Source organism: Erpetoichthys calabaricus, chromosome 1 (genome assembly GCF_900747795.2).
Source record: "Erpetoichthys calabaricus chromosome 1, fErpCal1.3, whole genome shotgun sequence".
In the NCBI taxonomy this organism is placed as follows: Eukaryota; Metazoa; Chordata; class Cladistia; order Polypteriformes; family Polypteridae; genus Erpetoichthys; species Erpetoichthys calabaricus.
This window is the reverse complement of record NC_041394.2, coordinates 134,874,884-134,893,886: the sequence shown is the minus strand read 5'-3', so window position 1 is coordinate 134,893,886 and position 19,003 is coordinate 134,874,884.

Genomic DNA, 19,003 nt, shown 5'->3' with positions numbered 1-19,003 from the left:
GTCTTAGATCAGATGACACAAGTACAAAGTCTATCAAGAAACGTAAGTGTAATCTGATACACTTGTTTGTTGACTAGCACAGAAATCCAATAGCAACAGTCTATCCTAATCCAGATCCAGTAAGCTGTTCTTCCCAATCACAACCCTCCAGTTACAGTATCTCAGTCTTTCACAATGTAAGAATTGAAGTCACCCAGCAAGGCAACAAGTCAGTGGATTGTACCCATTCAAGTACCTGCAGGAGAGAGAGACAAAGTGATGGAAATGAAATGCAGTCTAGCTTGGAGAGTCAGGTTTGTCTGCTATGTAACTAATGGCCCCTTTTTAAAGGCCCACTCCCCAGTTCTCTGGCTGAGAAATGCAGCACTAGTCTGTTACTACATTGATACAAGAGCACTTTCATGTAATACTTGCATAATATTCCAGTGAGATTTATTTAAAACTGCAAAAGGAAATTTAAAGACAATCTTCTAAATTGGAAGGGATTTTTATTTTTTTATTTTTAAGAACATCAACTTTAGTTGGAGTGCTTTCATCCCCATTATTGCAGTCCGGCGGGCCCCCAGTTTGAAAACCACTGTCCTGTAGTGTTCCCGCAGAAATCTCTGAGGAAACATTGGTCTTAAAAAATATACATTTATGTGACGATACATGTTTTAAAGTTCTCTTCAGCGAGCATTAATGAATTAAGGGCATAATAATTTGAGTTCCAAAATAATAAGAGCATTTTCTGTGATAGAAATATCTTTTTATTTGCAAGATTTAATAGAGGGTAAAAGTTATTGTTGATAAAAAAATAATAGAACTATTAACTATTGTGTACTAATGGGAAAAAAGAATAGTATCTTAAATTTGGATATAGAAATCTCTTTGGGTCAGAGAGATTGTTTCTTAATAAACTTAAAATACAAAGGATGTTCAAACAGTTTCCACACTTTTTTTTAACTCTATTAAGAATTTCAAAAACAAATGAGATCACTTTTCTACATAATCACCTTCATTACTAATGCAGTTTTCCCAGCGTTGAACCAACTTTTTAATGCCCAATTACTGCACCTCCTGCCTTCACCGTTTCTAGTGAAAATATAAAAGTGCAAAAATGTTTTGAACGTCCCTCTTAACATCTGTTGAAGACCATAGTAAATCTGGATTCAATACACAAAGTCTTCAGGTATTAAAAGGCTTTTGCAAACTCATATTGGGAATTAATATAAGAACCTTAAGCATGAATTCTTTGTCATGTAATTATCAATTTGTACTCTCATATATTCACCAACACCATAGTATATCAAGCTTCAGAGTTGCTCACGACATCTGTAGCTACAAATTGAATTTTTACATTAAAATACCCACATTGCTGATTTTCTTACTATAAGTTAGAATGAAAAATGTGACCAGATCAGTCTCTTTTTATCTGAAATTGGTACTTTTGGGGGTCTCTGCTCTTAATAATATGAGACACTGCAATATGTATTATTTGATCAGTACTATACTGTTTCTGCCTTCTAGGAAATATTTTCTGATATTAGAGGAAAAAAAGTGAAATATTTTCAGTTTTACCTGTATCACCAGTTTCACATCTTGATATTGCTGGAACTGGCAACCAGTAAAATAACTTATAATCAGAATATAAGATTAATATGTCACTGTGCTCTGTACAAATATTTTAAATCTGCTTTTCTTTTCTTCTCACATGTACAGCTAACACACAGCCAGATTTAGTACAGGGGCCTAGCATTTAGAATTGCTAGGCAAGCACCTTAAGACATGACAAGTTAAGTACAACTGCAAATGGACAATGTGCTCTATTTCTGTGTGTTAGAGTCAGCATGAAATTTTATACCCTCTTTTCCTTGTTTGGAATTGTATTATTCATCTAAGTGGGGGCCTGCACATGGAGAAAGAGTATAAAGCCTTGGAACATTGCCCGGCACACCTTTGAAGCTGACTGGCGGATGGGAGATAACGTCATCCGATCCTGAAAATCCTTTCAGCACAGTGACAAAGATGGCAGACTGTATACATCGAGCTCCCACTTTGGTAATAGTCTTGTCATGGCTTCCTTCGTCTGTTATACTGCATAAATTGTCATTAAAGAAAGCTAAGCTATTTCTCCTATGTGAGTTCTTACCGCCGTATCACTAAGGGAGGGGTATCGCCTTTTAATATATCTATATAGATATATACCATGTCACAATTAAAACTTATTCCAACCAGGGAGCTAGCGCCCCCTGCTGGATAGATAACCAAAACAAAATAACAATGGAGAAAAACTCTCCAGTTCAAGATCAGATATTTCCTTATCTTGGTCCGCTGATATGCTAAGACACATGGCACACCCAATGGATGCAATATCCCCTAAACAATTCTCGAATAAAATATATCAACAGTTAAAAAGTCTTCACAGTACATCCCAAGTAGCATGGGGATCATGAACAGACTCAGAATAAAGTGAACAAACACTTAAAAAAATTAGAGAAAAAAAAACAAAAACAAAAATCTACAGCTGCTATACAGTGTACACATCAATTTCAGTACTATATTAACAAAAAGATTTTAGAGAAATGGGAGGTGAAAAACAGGGCTTATGAATGTAATATAGATTTTTTTAGCACATTTGGACCTGCAGCTTTCCCACTTTGTAAAGTATGTGCAGCATCTTGGATTTTGACAGAACTAAATAGTTTGTACAGCTTTTCTATGGGCAGTGTACCAAATTGCAACAATCTATTTCATCAAGGAATTCATTGGCATAAGAAATCTTCGTTGTAGTCTGATGTGTATACAGAATAAAAAAAAAATCCTTAAATATGACAGTTAATTCTTTATGTTCACTTTAGTTCCATCTGTGCTGTTAATTGCATTCCAGACTTCCTTTTTATAGATTTGTTGAACTAAAATCTTATTAGCTTTTTCTCCATGCTCATAATAAGAATGACATGATTTAAAAATTACTTGCTTTGTTTCTCTTGTGGCCAAAAGAAATCATTTTTTTTATTGTGGAGCATATCATTAGGCAAATTTCCATATTCTTGGTCTGAATTAGAAATCTCAATAATTAGTTCTGATGTCCTTCTAGCTTGCAATTTATTTTTATGCAAAACACATAAATGATTTGTCCCCTCAGAAATACTTTGAATGTATTCCCATAGATATTACTGTTGATGCATTGATCTTATCGAAAGTAACAATGTCTGTAAAAATTAATTTGTTAACTTAGTTGCCATAGTTTGGTTTTACAGCTGATGTGTTACCAATGATGCCTTTTGGTTCTAGATAAATGCAGTCTTTTTTCCCAAAATGTTATTTTTAGAGATGAAGCACATCAGGAATGCTTTTGTATATAAACACAGTTTACATTTCTTGATTTTTATTTTGTTTTTTAAGCGTTGACTCCTTCTTTATCAGACTGAACCATAATGGAAAAAGAAGGAGAGATTCTGATACACTGCCAGGAAAGCCACAACCATCACAGCTAACCTGTTGTGGCTCACAAATTGTGATGTGATGGCAGACAAGACAACTGCACTCAAAGTTACACAACACCTCCAATCACTGAAAGTACTGAAAAAAGTACTGAAATCATACAAAAGGTATGTATGGTTCACTAGTATCAGGAGAAATCCAGGACTCTAGTGATCTTCAAACAATTCTTAGATGACCATACCGTAATACTAATAAAAAGGCAACTAAGAATATAAATAAATGGAAGAAAATACAAATGAACAGACTTCTTGAAATTCATAAGCCTGCTGCTATACATGAGGGGAGGATAAATCTATGCAAAGTGAGGGACATTTGGAGGATAAAAAGTATATTCCGGCTGTCATTCCCTCAAGTTGTTATGGGCAGAGACTGTTTTCTGTACACTACCTTGAACCTGCACATGAGCATGACTGACAGGAAATCTGACACAACTGAGCATGAATATCTCTGCACACTGAAACCATTTTATAATATTAGGTGTACCACATGTAAAGCAATTTATAACATGCGGCAAATTCAAGATTTATGAACGAATGGTTGCCAGAAAGGCTAGAGTGGAACTTAATTAATATTTAAATAAATGCTAAACCCACTAAGTTGGAGATCAAACAATTTGTTCTGCCTCAAGGGACGAACCACTGACTTCAGAATGTACAGTGACATGTCAAGGTTTCTATCTTCTAAAGTACTCTCGTTTGATGTTGTCATATCTCTTGATAAACAAGTACACTCTCATTATCCTATGATAATTTTTACAATATTCCACTTTTTTCAAAAACCTGACGACTATTTGTTGCTTAAGGCACATCCAGGGAAGGAAGTGTTAAGGTCACCTCAATGAAGAGAAAGAAAATGGACTGCACACACAAATCTAAGCGAATTCACACAAATTGCTCCCAGTCAACTGTAATTATGCAGTTAAGATGTGGATAATGGAGGAATGGTAGCTTTTAAACACTTCCTAGTCGATTGGTGTCATTGATTAAAGAGTGACCACTGCTTTCTTTATACTGTTTACCAACCATAAGAGCATATCATATTCAAAAACAGTACAAATACCCAAGATAAGACATATTCAATGGACTTTATTTTTAAGCCTAATTGGTTTTGTTATATTATGCTAGTCAGGAGGAAAGAATCTGAACTCAAATTTTTTTTGCCAAACATCAGTATTCTTCATGACAAGTAACTGACTCTCAATAACAAAAAATATGCTTAATGGCACATAATTTGTTAACACCTTTATTAAAATGAACAGGATTACCTGTGATAAGAATACAAACATACATTGTCTCATGAACCAACTTCCTTAAAACCATTTTATCCCAGAAACTGCCTCTGGTGACATATATTTCAGGGGGTTTTGATACCATCATGACTGACCGTGTTCAAATAACTTGAGATAAATAATTTGTCTCTATACCTTTCCTTAAGCATGTGAATAGACACGATGCAGAATGCATACTCTAACTTGAAGTAATGCTCGCATCTATAGCAGAGCCAAGGCAATCCAGTACTGCTTGGTAGGAGATGGTGATGGCCATCTTTTCTATGGTGACCCATTTTGTTCTTGTAAACAAAATACACTGATCTGGATATTTCAGCTCTTATTAACACTGTTTTTGAAATTGTTTCATGCATTATTTTGGGATTTTATTTAATATCTTTCACTTGTTTTATTGGTTCAGACAGAGTTCAGTACTGATGGTTATTATTCGATTCATGACAAACTACACAAGGAGTGAGGTGTCAGTTTCTGCATCTGTATAATCAGTTGAAGCCATGGATTGCCAAGTCAACTCGCTGCAAATAATTCCTGAAGATTGCACAACTAGGTTACATCATTTGGCTTGTTTTGTATCGGGTACACGTCTGAACAATGTTGACAATGCAGAGAATTTTCAAAAGTCATCAGTGTACCAGGAGGTTTGCAAAGTATCCCTTGCATTAGATCAGGTTTTCTAGCCACCACACATTCAAAGAGGCATTTTTTTAAACTGTTGGTAAGTGCAACTACTGTTTGTAAAATGCCAGTTTTATCACTGACAGTCAACAATGTTCTTTTGGCTTACCAAACATTATAGGTGCAACTACCTGCACTCATGTGCGAAAAATAACACCGCCAATCATAACTGGTATTATATTTTAAAATTTTAATTATTCTGGCAGCTGTCTCGTGCGTATTGATTGTACTGTAGCTTATTCTAGTTGCCAGGGTAACCCTTCCTATTGTAGTGGGCACGGCACCTGGGTTCATCAATTATTGGCAGTTGCAGCAGTGGGTTCAAATAGCTGCATGCTTTGCTGTATCTTTAGTAAATTGCCGATTAAAAAAATAATTAAAAAACACTTTGTTAAACCTATTGCGAATAGTTCATGTTTTCTGAATTGATCTCTTGGGATCCTGGCTTTTGTTTTCTCCTTCTGACCTTGATTTTTATCTTATTCTTTTGCATCGTTTTTTCAGCACTTACCGATATCTCTCTCTGTTTCTGTCTTTCCTGGTTTGCACTTTTAAGAATCTTGTATAAATAATTCCATACCCTCAATCCACAAGTAAGTCCATTTAAATGACATTGATGTGTATGTCCGGTGGTATTACATAATCAGTCATTCTGATGAGGGTAAACTCCTCAGTGATGTTGAAAATTGGGCACCACACCAATGGCAGAAGCTGCAGCTTTTGTTTTTAGCTGCTAAATGTGCAGTAAACTATTTGTATACATTTAAAATAGATATGCTAGTAGTTCTGAAATGCGTCTTGAATATAATTTACACTTGCTGCCAAATGCGCTTCACACCAATAACATTTCTACTGAATACATAATTGTTTTAAGTGTTTGAAGTGCGACATTCCCAAACTAGTGTGTTTAAAAATCAAACTGGGAAATTCAAACTATCTTTTAATTTGAATAATTCCATTAACATTTAATTATGCAAAGCACAAATTAAAAACTGTAATTACTTAGGCGTTTAATCAGTCTGCTATACAGATTGTCACACAGCTTCTCTCACTTTCTTAATAGCAAATACATTTGTGTTATTGTAGATCAAGTGCTATTTCTTGGTCAGCTGCTGAAAAGATCACCACTAGCCCTGTTATACTTTCTTGTTTTTTATAACAGCTAAATAAAACTATAAGCTTTTCCAAGATATGTCATATTACACCATGCAATCCATCAGCTTCACATATAAAGTCACTGGTTCAAACTCTGCAAACATTCCTCTCTCTTTTGTGCTTTTTTTACAAGTCAAAGTCAAGTTGGGGAGCATGCACTGGTACAATGCGTTGCCGCACGCACTATACAATGAAACAACTCGGGATCCTGGTTTGCAACTCCCCAGGCAGACACGCAGTCCAGTCCCACCCTCCGGAAATGACCCTCTATCTGCCGCAGACAGGTGTTATGTGGGCGACCCCTTGGCCTGGTCCAGCCACTGAGGTCCCCAACAATGAGGATTGTAAGAAGTCTACCATCGACCGCATCCTGGCACTGAGGGTTCTCATGGAGACCAAACGCGAATATCGGCAGAGTTTCTTTGCAGCCTTTGTCGATTTTCACAAAGCGTTCAACATAGGATGTCCCACAGGGCAGCTTGATCAACTGAGGATTCGCGGGATCCCCTCAAGGTTGCTGGATATCATGGCTGGCCTGTACACTGGTACTGTGAGTGCTCTGCAGAGTGGAGGCAGGACCTCTGTGTTTTTTGCAGTTGATTCTGGGGTTCGTCAGAGGTGTGTTCTTGCTCCTACTCTGTTCAATGCTTGTATGGATTGGGTATTGGGCAAGGTTGTGGGGTCCAGCAGCTGTGGGGCATCTGTTGGTGAAGAAAGGTTCACGGATCTTGACTTTGCTGATGATGCTGTGATCTTTGTGGAGTCAATGGAGGCTATGATCAGGGAGCTTGAGAGACTGAGCGGGGAGTCTGAGTGTCTGGGCTTGCGAGTGTCCTGGATAAAAACCAAGATCCAGGCCTTTAATGACCTCTTGGACATAGCCATCAGCAGTGTGTCTGTTTGCAGAGAGAGTGTTGACCTTGTTGAGAGGTTTACTTACCTTGGCAGTGACATTCATGTCTCTGGTGACTGTTCCTATGAATTCAGTAGATGGATTGGGAGAGCATGGGGGGTCATGAGGTCGCTGGAAAGGGGTTTGTGGCGCTCCTGATATCTCTGCAAAAGGACGAAGGTCCAAGTCTTTAGAGTCCTGGTGCTTCCTGTCTTGCTATATGGTTGCGAGACATGGATGCTATCCAGTGACCTGAGACGAAGACTGAACTCCTTTGGTACTGTGTCTCTCCGGAAAATCCTTGGGTACCGTTGGTTTTTTTGTACACTATGATAAATATTCTAACCAATCAGTTCTTGGAGCTGCTTAAATAATATGAGTGCTAGTATCATCATGGATTGGCTAAGCCCATCCTGAGTTAATGAGAAGCACTTTGAATTCATGGAAAACACTGAGTATTGATGGTGCAATTATTCAATGTCCTGATTTCCTAAGTGTCCTTTGTGGAATATGCTCCTGGTGTGCTGTTTTCCATCAGCACAGGCTCTCACACTTTCATTCCGAGGCAAGCATTTGTCCATTCCATAGCTGATTCCATGTGGTAGGACACCAAATTTGTTTGGAGTGGAGGATTGGTTTATTGTTATTGATTATTGTATTATTGTTATTGATTTATTATTGAGTATAGTGGAGGTGGAGGTGCTTGGTGCACACTTTTGTAATAATAAATTAATTATTGGACTTTTATCTGATGTTTTGGCATATTGTCTGCAGGTTTGGAGATGTGGCAGCACCCCCTACTGTCACAACATGTACATAATGAAATAGCTTGGGGACACCCTTGATCATGAAGGAAAATGCAGCCAAAACAGGTAAATATTGGCTAAAGTATATAAATAATTCATATCATCAAGCCATTATGTGTGTTGATGTGACTAATATATTAAACCTTAAAAGTTATAAATATGACATATAGACTCTATTTTATTTGCCTTTAAATAGATGCATATTTGTTCTTGAAAACCAAAATGTTTGTACAGAACTTTCCAGAATACTTTCAGTTTTATAAGTCTGACTCTGGGTGTGGAATTTTCCACTTGTGGTCTCCTATGTTATTTTTTTTTTCTTTTTAAACAGGTGATGTGAAGCACTTTTGAAGTGCCACACAGGTGTTATCATTTCCCACCATTTCACTCAACAGTCAAGCAAAGGATGGTGCTTTCTGGCACTTGCTGCTTCATCGATCTTGAGTTCTAACTTCGTGGTGTTTCACAAAGGACAAACCTCCCTCCTCTTCGGTCGCCGAGTATGTGTTGTAACTTCATGATGCTTGAAGCTTCACAGGTGACTAGACACCAACCTCCTTTCCTGCTCAGAATGAATACAGTATATCCATTTAAAATCTGCACAAATGCTGTTCACATCTGCTCAACAGTTAAAAAAAATAATAAGAGGCAACATATGTGGCATTTTGAGTTTTGGAGCATTGCAAATCGGAAATACTCATCCTTTACATGCTCTGCTTCCCCACAGTCCTAAACAGGATGACTACTTAGAAAAAAGGATGGTTGGGTATACTTTGTTTGAATGATTTTTAATGTGTTTTAACTAAAGTTTATAATTGATTACTCTTCAATTAACTAACCACGTTGAATGATTTATTGTTTTTCTCTTGCTGTATTGCAGGCATATGAAAAAGTTTGGGAACCCCTCTTAATTCTTTGGATTTTTGCTTATCATTGGCTGAGCTTTCAAAGTAGCAACTTCCTTTTAATATATGACATGCCTTATGGAAACAGTAGTATTTCAGCAGTGACAAGTCAGGGGACTGTGACGGCCATTCCACAACATTGTACTTCTCCCTCTACATGAATGCCTTTGTAGATTTCGAACTGTGTTTTGGGTTATTGTCTTGTTGGAATATCCAACCCCTGTGTAACTTCAACTTTGTGATTGATGCTTGAACATTATCCTGAAGAATTTATTGATATTGGGTTGAATTCATCCGACCCTCGACTTTAACAAGGGCCCCAGTCCCTGAACTAGCCACACAGCCCCACAGCATGATGGAACCTCCACCAAATTTGACAGAAGGTAGCAGGTGTTTTTCTTGGAATGCAGTGTTCTTCTTCCACCATGCAAAGCACTTTTTGTTATGACCAAATAACTCAATTTTTGTCTCATCAGTCCAAAGCACTTTGTTCCAAAATAAATCTGGCTTGTCTAAATGAGCATTTGCATACAACAAGCGACTCTGTTTGTGGTTTGGGTGCAGAAAGGGCTTCTTTCTCATCACCCTGCCATATAGATGTTCTTTGTGCAAATTCCGCTGAATTGTAGAACGACGTACAGATACACCATCTGCAGCAAGATGTTCTTGCAGGTCTTTGGAGGTGATCTATGGGTTGTCTGTGACCATTCTCACAATCCTGCGCATGTGCTGCTCCTGTATTTTTCCTGTCCTGCCAGACCTGTTTAACAGCAACTGTGCCTGTGGCCTTCCATTTCCTGATTCCATTCCTTACAGTTGAAACTGACAGTTTAAACCTCTGAGATAGCTTTTTGTAGCCTTCCCCTAAACCATGATACTGAACAATCTTTGTTTTCAGATCTTTTGAGAGTTGCTTTGAGGATCCCATGCTGTCACTCTTCAGAGGAGAGTCAAAGGGAAGCACAACTTGCAATTGACCACCTTAAATACCTTTTCTCATGATTGGACACACCTGTCTATGAAGTTCAAGGCTTAACACGCTAACCCAACCAATTTGGAGTTGCAAGTAATGAGTATTGAGCAGTTACATGCATTCAAATCAGCAAAATTACAAGGGGACCCAAATTTTTACACAGCCAGTTTTTCACATTTGATTTAATTTCATACAACTAAATACTGCTTCACTAAAAATCTTTGTTCGGAAAACACCCCAGTACTTAGATGTTCCTAGGAAATGAAACACATACCACTGTTATCTTTTTTGTTGAAAGTAGAGTAAATTATTATGCAGGCTGAGAGGGGTTCCCAAACTTTTTCATATGACTGTATACCTGTAAATCTGTGTAGCCCCTATTTAGGAACAGAATGAATTGGGACAAAATTACTGTGTGTTTCTACATGGATTCCTCTAAACAAGGAATTAAGTCAGTATTTCTATGGATAGGAATTTGCTCTTAGAAAAAAATAGACTGATTCAGGCTTACTGTCCTTGACATCATATGCTGCAGCAGCAGATCAGTGGATAAACAATTCTTTTCTTCCTGCTGACATGAAACTATAACGTGAAAGCGACTAAAAAACAAAAGCCATCAACCTTTACATTTTTTGTTCATTTTCACTCCTTCTATGCGGGCCCATTCCACTTGATTATATGGTGCATTTAAAATTAACCTTTTTAAATGAATCTGTTAACACTAGAAGTGCCATAGCCAAACGTCAATTGACACTGTGATTTTTTTAAACCCTTAATTACTTCATTAGTGCTCATGTCATGCTCTTTTCTTTCTTTGACTTTTTCTAAATGACTGCACTGAAATTGCCCATGTAATTGTAACTATAAAATTCTGTTCAGAAGAAATATTTGATTAGATTTTTTTTAAAGACCACTTTAATAGCCACAAACAATGGCATTAAAGAGTAGTGCCCAGGTGTTAATGTCATCTCTCTTCTCCAGCTTCTTCTTGAATACATTTGCATATCTGTTTCATCTCAAAATAACCAGTTTAGGTGCCGTTATCAAGGATTGTTTGTTGCTGTCCTTAGATCAGACTTATAAAACATGCGCAAACACAAAAAGAGGCTTGAAATGTGTGTTTGCAGCTTTCTGCGCAAATATTGGGATTTCTAAAGAAAACTTGATGGGAGAATGTGCATAAATTTATAGCAACTGTGACCCATCCATAGAAAACATTACTGAGAAACTAGGAAAAGACAACACCTTTGATCAAGTAGAGAAATGCAACCATACTAGTTAAATGAAGACTCACTTGTATAATAATTCATATCATGTTAATTGACGTAGCAAAAATATCACACTTCAAAAGTGATAATTATTATGTACACACTGTATTTTTGTTCCATTTAAAGAGGATTAATGTCACTTATTTGCACTGAAGATCTTTTTTGTATTTTTGTCAAATGTTCTCAGCAACCTGTTTTCACTTCTCAGGGAACTGGCTGACAGGTCAGGAATAGCTCAATCAAGCTTCACTCCATCATGCCTGCTGTGCTGGAAGCCGTTATCTGACCGACAAGGCACTAAATTCAGTTTTATCATGGTGTGGGTGCAAATACATAAACATGACATGCTTTTGCCAACATAAAATGGTAATTTACAGCAGCATCCAGTTCACTTTATTGCACACTTATTGCAATAGGGGCATCTATCAAGAATCATGCTGCTTTTGTTGAATGTAAGTGTCATTCCATTAACATACAAGCCATCTGTAATGCCAATATGAGATTGACAAAGACCGTGGCTCGGTGGCCTGGGTCAACCTGTGATTCATTTATTTTATTATTAATAATAATAATAATAATAATACATTTTATTTATATAGTGCCTTTCCCATGCTCAAGGCACTTTTGAGGCAAAGTAGTTTTGGCACATGTGATGGTACTGGTAGCTGGTTGAACATAGAGTAGAGGCACTATAAAGCCACTCATTATTTTCCATGGTCTGTTGAGGTGTGCAGCCAGATATTCCTGAATGCAGGTGGAAGGGTTTCGATGCCTCAGTAGGGAGGCTGCTCTACCAGCCAATGATGTTCTGCAACATCATGACTTCATACCTATGATGTTGATTAGCATAGTCTATGCGTGGATGCTTCAGGGCAGAATCCAGACTGAATTCGAGGCACATTAATATACACACTTATACAAGATGACTGTAATTTATAAAGGTAAATTAGCAGAAATGTGAGTATGCCAGGTTTTATAAATCTTTTTTGTCTTAGTGTATGCATTTTTTGTTGTTCACAAATTTTCATGCTTTAATCCATGCAAAGTTTTATAATTGAGACCGAGAAAATTAAATAATAATTACAGAAGGAATATCACTTATATGCACTTGCATATTTCAATATGTGTAATAAATAAATCGTAGATTAATCTAAAAACTGTAGACGCTCCAGTTGTTACAGTTAGCTAAAAAAATTAAATAAACTTAACTGCATTATTTTCACGGAATTTTGAGTAACAAGTACATAAGGGCAAGCCTTTTGACCTATCAAAGTAAGATGAATGCCAAGGAGACTTGGGAGATGTTCCAGAATATGGAGTTTCTGACATCGACTCTGATTTTTCTGATCACCCTAATCAATGCATAATCTGATTCTGGGCCCAAATCTGAGAGTGCACAAGGGAAGGAGCCTGGTTGTGAGTGGGAGTCCCAGGCTGAGGCATTGAAATAGCAGATGCTCAGAACTCGCATTTTTCTGAGGTCTTCACATGTGAGAAAGTGGATAACCTCTCAGCAGTAAAAGGGGCTACAAAGGAGGTACTGAGTGATTTGGAAATTGTAGAGGGAGAAGTGCTGCTTCGAATAAATAGGTTGAAATCTAACAAATCACAAGGACCAGATAATATTTACCCTCAAGTTCTTAAGATGGTTAGCAAATACATATACAGTATAAAACCTTGACGCATAATTTTAGGAAGTCACTGCACATTGGGGAAATTCCGAAGGACTGTAAAATGGCAAATATTGCCCTGTTACAAAAAAAAGGTTGCAGATCCAAGCAACTATATGCCATTAAGCTTAACGTGCATCACAGGTAAATTAATGGAAGGAATTATTAAGGATAAGATTGAGCAACACATGCAAAGAACATGAGTTTTATTGAACAGTCAGCATGGGTTCAGAAGAGGGAGATCATGTTTTACCAATATGATAGAATATACAGTATGAGGTAGCAACAAAATGATATGATCAAAGTGGAGCATAAGATATTATTTATCTTGACTTTTAGAAGCATTTGAGTACCACATGAAAGGCTGGGCGTCAAACTAAAAGAAGTGGGAGTTCAGGGTGTTGTTTGTAAATGGGTGCAAAACTGAGTCAGGCACAGGAAGCAGAGGGTTATGGTGTGAGGAACCTTATCAGAACTGGCTGACATTAAGAGTGGTGTTCCACAGAGTTGAGTGCTAGGGTTGCTGCTATTTTTAATACATATAAATGATTTCAATAGGAATATAAGTAACAAGCTGGTTAAGTTTGCAGACGATACCAAGTTAGGTAGATTAACAGATAATCTAGAATCTGTTGAATCATTACATCGAGTGAATTAGACAGCATTGAGAATTCGACAGATTTGTGTCAGATGAAATTTAATGTAAGTAAATGTAAAGTATTACATTTAGGAAGTAAAAATGTTAGGTCTGAATACACCATGGGCAGTCTGACATTTGAAAGTACACCATATGAGAAGGATTTAGGAGTCATAATGTTCAGAAAGTGTTCAGATGCCATTAAGCAGGTTAACAGAATGTTAGGTTATATAGCAGGATGTGTATAGTACAAGTCCAAGCAGGTTATGAGCTGGTTAGGCCTCATCTGGAGTACTGTGTACAGTTGTGGTGTCCAGGCCACAAAAATAGGACATACTGTAGCAGCACTAGAAAAGGTCCAGAGAAGAATAACTAGGCTCATTCCAGGGCTGCAGGGGATGAATTATGAGGAAAAATTAAAAGAGCTGAGCCTTTGCAGTTTATGCAAAAGAGATTAAGAGGTTAAAAGGTGATATGATTGTAGAGTTTAAAATTATGAAAGGAATTAGTACAGTGGATCGAGACTGTTACTTTAAAATGAGTTCATCAAGAAAATGGTGACACAGTTAGAAACTTGTAAAGGGTAAATTTCGCACAAACATTAAGAAATTTTTCTTTACACAGAGAAACACACTTAAGCTACCAAGTAGTGTGGTAGACAGTAGGACTTTAGGGATTTTTAGAACTAGACTTGATGTTTTTTTAGAAGAATTAAGTGAAAAGGAACAAAATGCTTTATTGGGCTGAATGGCCTGTTCCCGTCTAGATTGTTCTAATGTTCCAAAAAATGTAACCATTGGTCATTTTTTTGTCTGTCATTTTCCCTGGCCAACAAGTTGATTAAAAAAATAAAACAAGGTTGCTTGGTACAATGAACAAAATGAGACAAGTGCTAAAGCCCTCCACAAAAGACAGCATGTCAAGAGAACTTTACTCAACAGCAATGATCATGACTAGGCAAGCTACCCTCACCATCTATACATACAAGCAAACAAAGTGGCAAACTACTGTTGTACCAAGTGTGTAGTTAGTTGCCTGCTATGTTTCTTATTCTTATCTAAACATCTCACTTTGGGAAAAAAAATTATAAAAACTCACATTTGTATGAAGGTAAATCAAAAAGTAAATGTGGCATGCGGTAAACACAACAGATAGAAGCTGATGCAATACAACAGATTTGTGAAGTCTAGGCTTATGGGTAATTTAAACACACACAATGCCGTAAGTCTAGCTGAAGCCAGGGTTAAATGAACAAAGACACTCCGCTGCAGAATTGCACCATTATTGAACAATGTGCTATAGTGAGATTTCTTTTGGCAGAGGGAGTGAAACCTGCTGAAATTTACTGTGGGATGTTGGCCCAGTGTAGAACTGAAAAAATCATGACTCAACAAAAAGTTTATGAATGGGTAGAACGGTTTAAAGCAGGAAAAAAAGTGTAATCAACGAAGCTCAATCTGGTCAACCATCAACATTGCACACACAAGCCCACATTTACATGGCAAATGACTAATCAGAGACGACCAATAACGTCCGTGGCTGCTGCACATTTGGATATCCGCTATGGATCTGCACATGCCATAGTGCTTGATTAATTGGAGTACTGTAAAATGTGCAAGAAGGGTAATGAAACAACAGCAACAGCCCATGGAGGTTGCAGTCCAAAACAGTCTTCCTGCTCCATGACAAAACATATTCCTAATCCCCAGCCACAACAGTAGAAGCAGTGCAACAACATCAGTTTGAACGTCTTCTGCATCCCTCCTACACACCGTATCTACCACATCTTCAGCTCACTTAACACTAGAATTACCAGAGCCTACGAAAAAATTCGTAGATCCGGCCCACCTTAAATCGCTTCTTAAAACCGTTCTCACCTCTCCGCCAGCGTCTTTTGTCATCTAAATGTACTGATAAAGACAAGCTGCAAACAGCCGGCTATTCCATCCCCCCAACGACTTAGAACGTAAACGAGCTTTTCCCAGCTCATGCCTTGATTGATTATCTGGGAGTGAAGTGGAGTTTTAGAGTAGAAATAATAGATTGTTATTTATTCAAATGTTAACAGTTGTATAGCACGGAATGGAAATCAGCAGTTCTTAGCATTCCACCACGCAAGCTGTCATATCAACCGCCTACTGTAACTTGCTTTCTGTTTTCTTCAGTTATAGTCTTGAATAAATGTGCACTTGTTTTGTTATACTTTTACATCAACATATGTTCCTGTGTTTGAGCTACATGGGCATACTCAAAAATACACGTATAATGCTACGAAAAGTGCATGCAGACACTTCAGTTCGCAAGCATTGGTACGACAATGCAGCCACAAGTACACTGCAGAGCTTTAGCGCGTCTTTATGTGAAAACAGCAGTATCAGATGGGGAGTGTCTGATGATTGCATATAGCGCTGAAGTTACTGCTCTTTACTATGCTTTCCTCTGCATGTCCTGGAGTACAAAAGAAACAGCATACAGCAACACGTGGGGACTGGCAATATTGGGGGAAAAAAAACACGCGGTCGTATGTATCGTGATACACTGCAGAACTATAGCAAGTCTTTATGTGAAAACAGCAGTGTCAGATGGGGTAGGAAAGGTTCCTGAATGCGACTGAGACAATGAAAAGTGAATTTATAAAAAAATAAAGCTAACCTTTACAAATATCATAAATTACACCGGCTGTTACAGACTGAAATCAAATGTATCTTTTTATTCTAAAATAGTGAAAATAAGAACACTTCTCAAAAGGGAGTTGTGTAGGATCGAACTCATGACCTTCTGATTCCCAGTCAGCGACTGATACTGTTGCGCCACGGAAGCAGTAATAGCTAATGTGTGTCAATGTCACACACTAAGGTGGCTTTTTTTGGCGGTGGCTTTTTTTTGTACCTTTTGTGAAAGTGTTTCTTTGATATTTGGACTTCAGGCTTCATACATTATATAGTTTATGCCTACACTTTGTCATTTGCTACTAGAATATATAAAACGTTTCTGTTTTAACAATGCGTTTACACAGATTGCTGTAGAAATGCCAACACATATGACATGCGTGTGTTCCAAATAACAATCTATTATTTCTACTCTAAAACTCCACTTCACTCCCAGATAATCAATCAAGGCATGAGCTGGGAAAAGCTCGTTTACGTTCTAAGTCGTTGGGGGGATGGAATAGCCAGCTGTTTGCAGCTTGTCTTTATCAGCACATTTAGATGACAAAAGACGCTGGCGGAGAGGTGAGAACGGTTTTAAGAAGCGATTTAAGGTGGGCCGGATCTATGAGTTTTTTCGTAGGCTCTGGTAATTCTAGTGTTAAAGAGACTCTACACAGTTGAAGGCTCACATTTGATGATGAGATTAAAGAAGCAGTGCAGACTTGTATTCAGTAGCAACCAAAAAGCTTCTATTCCCAGGGAAGGAAGAAGTTAATTGAATGATACAAGAAGTGCATCAACCTGCCTGGAGATTATGTGGAGAAGTGATATACAGTGCATCCGGAAAGTATTCACAGCGCATCACTTTTTCCACATTTTGTTATGTTACAGCCTTATTCCAAAATGGATTAAATTCATTTTTTTCCTCAGAATTCTACACACAACACCCCATAAAGACAACGTGAAAAAAGTTTACTTGAGGTTTTTGCAAATTTATTAAAAATAAAAAAATTGAGAAAGCACATGTACATAAGTATTCACAGCCTTTGCCATGAAGCTCAAAATTGAGCTCAGGTGCATTCTGTTTCCCAGATCATCCTTGAGATGTTTCTGCAACTTAAGTGGAGTCCACCCGTGGTAAATTCAGTTGATTGGATATGATTTGGAAAGGCACACACCTGTCTATATAAGGTCCCACAGTTGACAGTTCATGTCAGAGCACAAACCAAGCATGAAGTCAAAGGAATTGTGTGTAGACCTCCGAGACAGGATTGCCTTGAGGCACATATCTGGGGAAGGTTACAGAAAAATTTCTGCTGCTTTGAAGGTCCCAATGAGCACTGTGGCCTCCATCATCCGTAAGTAGAAGAAGTTTGAAACCACCAGGACTCTTCCTAGAGCTGGCCGGCCATCTAAACTGAGCGATCGGGGAAGAAGGGCCTTAGTCAGGGAGGTGACCAAGAACCCGATGGTCACTCTGTCAGAGCTCCAGAGGTCCTCTGTGGAGAGAGGAGAACCTTCCAGAAGGACAACCATCTCTGCAGCAATCCACCAATCAGGCCTGTATGGTAGAGTGGCCAGAAGGAAGCCACTCCTTAGTAAAAGGCACATGGTAGCCCGCCTGGAGTTTGCCAAAAGGCACCTGAAGGACTCTCAGACCATGAGAAAGAAAATTCTCTGGTCTGATGAGACAAAGATTGAACTCTTTGGTGTGAATGCCAGGCGTCACGTTTGGAGCAAACCTTGCACCATCCCTACAGTGAAGCATGGTGGTGGCAGCATCATGCTGTGGGGGTGTTTTTCAGCGGCAGGAACTGGGAGACTAGTCATGATAAAGGGAAAGATGACTGCAGCAATGTACAGAGACATCCTGGATGAAAACCTGCTCCAGAGCGCTCTTGACCTCAGACTGGGGCGACGGTTCATCTTTCAGCAGGACAACGACCCTAAGCACACAGCCAAGATATCAAAGGAGTGGCTTCAGGACAACTCTGTGAATGTCCTTGAGTGGCCCAGCTAGAGCCCAGACTTGAATCCGATTGAACATCTCTGGAGAGATCTTAAAATAGTTGTGCACCGACGCTTCCCATCCAACCTGATGGAGCTTGAGAGGTGCTGCAAAGAGGAATGGGAGAAACTGGCCAAGGATAGGTGTGCCAAGCTTGTGGCATTATATTCAAAAAGACTTGAGGCTGTAATTGCTGCCAAAGGTGCATCGACAAAGTATTGATCAAAGGCTGTGAATACTTATGTACATGTGATTTCTCAGTTTTTTTAGTTTAATAAATTTGCAAAAACCTCAAGTAAACTTTTTTCACGTTGTCATTATGGGGTGTTGTGTGCAGAATTCTGAGGAAAAAAATGAATTTAATTCATTTTGGAATAAGGCTGTAACATAACAAAATGTGGAAAAAGTGATGCGCTGTGAATACTTTCTGGATGCACTGTAAATGTTATGTTCACCTGCTTACAATTATCTGTATTAAAGGATAAGTTGCCTTTACTTTTTGATTGTCTCTTGTGTATTTTATCATTTTTATAGATAGATGTAGATGCACTCGACCAGATGGCAATGCTCTACACACTGACAGGAGGGA